The sequence below is a fragment of the Cebus imitator genome, unplaced genomic scaffold (genome assembly GCF_001604975.1).
Source record: "Cebus imitator isolate Cc_AM_T3 unplaced genomic scaffold, Cebus_imitator-1.0 Scaffold162, whole genome shotgun sequence".
Classification (NCBI taxonomy): Eukaryota; Metazoa; Chordata; class Mammalia; order Primates; family Cebidae; genus Cebus; species Cebus imitator.
The window spans coordinates 3,963,099-3,966,800 of NW_016107477.1; the positions used below are offsets into that span (position 1 = coordinate 3,963,099).

General features: G+C 44.6%; 1 pseudogene; it reads left to right on the plus strand.

The window, feature by feature from the left end:
* The first annotated feature begins 322 nt into the window (after positions 1 to 322).
* Positions 323 to 1,078, plus strand: LOC108314803 (annotated as a pseudogene).
* Positions 1,079 to 3,702: the final 2,624 nt, after the last annotated feature.

The window sequence follows — 3,702 nt, forward strand, 5'->3', positions numbered from 1 at the left end:
AAGGCTGAGCATGTTTACTCATGTCTGTAATCCCAGCACTCTGGGAGACTGGGGTAGGTAAATTGTTTGAGCTCAGGAGTTTGAGGCCAGCCTAGCAACATGGCAAAACCCTGTCTCTATCCCAAAAAAGAAGAAAATTAGCCAAGGGTGGTAGTACATGCCTGTGGTACTTCAAAGACTGAGGTGGGAGGATCACTTGAGCCCAGGAGGTTGAGGCTGCAGTGAGCTGTGATTGCACTACTGTACTCCAGCCTGAGCAACAGAGTGAGGCCCTGTCTCCAAAAAAAAAAAAAAAAAAACTCTCTCTATGTCTAATACAGTCATGGTTTGTGGTGGTTCCAAGAAGTATCTGAAGCAAGCAGCAGCTCCGTAGCATTAGATACTGGATAAATTGACCCATGTGTTTGCTCCTCATCAATCCACACATCTCCACAAGCTGAGAGAATGTCTCTCCCTCATCATTTTCCTAAGGAACAGACTTACGTATGTTCAACGGGAAATGAAATAAAGGATATTTGCATGCAGAGGCTCATTAAGATCAACGGCAAGGTCCGAGCTAATGTAATCTACCCTGCTGGATTCATGGGTGTCATGAACACTGACAAGACAGGAGAGAATTTCCATCTAATCTGTGACACCAAGGCTCCCATCATATTGCTTTCATCATATTGCACCGGAGGAGGCCAAGTTACAAGTTGCGCAAAGTGAGAAAAATCTTTGTGGACACAAAAGGAATCCCTCATCTGGTGACTCATGATGTTCACACCATCTGCTACCCTGATACCCTCATCACGGTGAAGGATACCATTCAGATTGATTTGGAGAATGGCAAGATGACTGGTTTCATCAGGTTTGACACTGGTAAGCTGTGTATCATGGCTGGAGGTGCTAACCTGGGAAGAATTGGTGTGATCACCAAAAGAGAGAGGCACTCTGGTTCTTTTGACATGCTTCATGTGAAAGATGCCAACAGCAACAGCAAGAAACCATCAATTTCTCTTCCCTGAGGAAAGGGTATCCGTCTTACCATTGCTGAAGAGACAGACAGAGACTGGGGGCCAAGCAGAGCAGTGGGTGAAATGGTCTCTGGGTGGCGTGTTAGACCTTTGTACATAATTAAAAATAATATGGGCTGGATGTGGTGGTTCACACCTATAATCCCAGCACTTTGGGAGGCCAAGGCAGGCAGATCACTTGATGTCAGGAGTTCAAGACCAACCTTGTCAACATGGCAAAACTCTGTCTCTACTAAAAATACAAAAGTTAGCCAGGCATGGTGGCTCATGCCTGTAATCCTAGCTACTCAGGAGGCTGAAGCAGGAGAATCACTTGAACCTGGGAGGGGGAGGTTGCAGTGAGTCAAGATTGCANGGAGGCTGAGGCAGGGACAATCACTTGAACCCAGGAGGCTGAGGTTGCAGTGAGCCCGAGATCGTGCCACTGCACTGGTTGACAGAGCAAGATTCCATCTCAAAAAAAAAAAAAACAGAGCCAGGTGCGGTGGCTCATGCCTGTAATCCTAGCTACTCAGGAGGCTGAAGCAGGAGAATCACTTGAACCTGGGAGGGGGAGGTTGCAGTGAGTCAAGATTGCACCAGTGCACTCCAGCCTGGGCGACAGAGGGAGACTCTGTCTCAAAATAAATAAATAAAATAATAATAATAAAATGGCACGATTAATCTAAAAAAGAAAGAAATGTATACAATTAAGTTTTCGAATCATCTTTCTTCTATGTTTATAGTACTTGTACTTCTAACATTATAAAAATTTTGGACTGCACTAAGACTTTTGGGATACAGTGGATATTGCTCAGCACTGTGATTTCTGCCAGTGAACAATATGTCCTAGGGTTTTTGTGTCAATACATAAGGACTTCTTTTTTTCTTTTATACCTGTACAGTGTCCTCTCCTGTTGGTATACCGTAATTTATTTAAGCAGTCCTCTATTAATGGATACTTGGGTTGTTTTTAATTACAAGGAGTGCTACAGTGGGTAATCTTGTACATATATCATTTGTGTTGTGCAAGTAGACCTGTAAGTAAATTATCAGAAGTAAGGATGTTGGGTCAAAACCCTACTCTTTAAGAAACAAGATTTGCATGAGCTAATTTGCAGGAAAGAAAAAGGAAACAATAATAGGGTGTTATAGATTGTTGGTAGATCGTGGTGGGGAGTGGTAGACTCTGGCAAAGATGGCTACAGTAATTCCTCCTACCTCTGTGTGGGTGCCGGTTCACTGTGACTTTGCTGCTTCTGTCATCAAGAGGTCATTTATTTATTTATGTATGTATTTTTATTGACACATGTTAGATGTACATATTTTCGGAGTACATGTGGCAATTTGATACATTCATACATCGAATCAGGTAATTGGGATATCCATCACCATTTTTTAAAAATTTGAAACAGGATCTCTCTGCCGCCCGGCTGGAGTGTGGTGGCATGCTTATGGCTCACTGCAGCCTGGCCCACTCAGGCTCAAGCGATCCTCCCACTTCAGCCTCCCCAGTAACTGGGACCACAGGCTTGCGCCACCATACTAGGCTAATTTTTTGTATTTCTTGTAGAGAAAGGGTTTTGCCATGTTGCTCAGGCTGGTCTCAAACTCCTAGGTTCAAGCAATCCACCCGCCTCAGCCTCCCAGAGTGCTAGGATTATGGATGTGAGCCATTGCTCCCAGCCAATATCCATCACACTAAATGTTTACCTTTTCTTTATGCTAAGAACATTCAAATTATTCTCTTCTACCTATTTGGAAACATAGAATCAATTAATGCTAACTATAGTCACCCTACTGATCTATCAAACATCAGGTCTTATATCTTCTCTCTCATATATATTTGTATCCATTATTCAAAGGTCAAGTTGACTTCCAAACTCCTGGAATCTGGGCTGGCTAGTGACTGGCTTTGGCTAATAGAATGTAGAGAAAGTGATATCATGGGACTTCCATGCTGGAGCCTTGAAAGGCCTTGCAGCTCCCTCTGTCTTCTTCTGAACCCTCGGTCCTCCATGGGAAGCCTGGGTGCCTGCATGAGGATGAGAGAGCCAGAGAAAGAGGCAAGCCAGCAGCCAACACAGATGAGAAGGCTATGCAGTCATGAACCATCCAGCCCCATTGGAGCCAGTAGATGACATGCAAGTGACCCCAGGCCAGAGAGCAGGAACTCGAAGACAAGCCCACCCCAATCATCAACCCAGAGGCCTGCTGTTGTTGAAAGCTACTACATTTTGAGGTGCTGTATTATGCAGCAATAGAAAACCCGCGCCTCAGGGAAGCAGTTTCTCTTCACAAAACTTACTTTGAAAGGATAAACTATGTTAGCCACAGCAGGCGAATACCTTTTAGAGTAGCCTATGGCCTGTCAGAAATTTTCTGAGCAAGTCCAATTCAGCTCATCTTGTGTTTAGCAGGGAGTTTAGGATCCACACCTCAACCCTGAGCACACCGAAAACTCGGCTGACTCACTAAATTATCTCACTTTCACAAAGAGACAATGGAAGACTGAGTGTGTGTCAGAGGGTGGCTAGGTGAAGGGGTCCCCCACATGAGGGGGTCACCCCCCAAGTTTCATTGTTGGGCAGCTTCCAAAGTGAAAGGGAAGGAAATCCACTCCTACATCATCCCTTCCGGTGCACACTAAGGCTCTTAGTTCAAGAAATCAGGAAAATGAGGAGTCTGAAAGTAGCCTGGTTAGCTT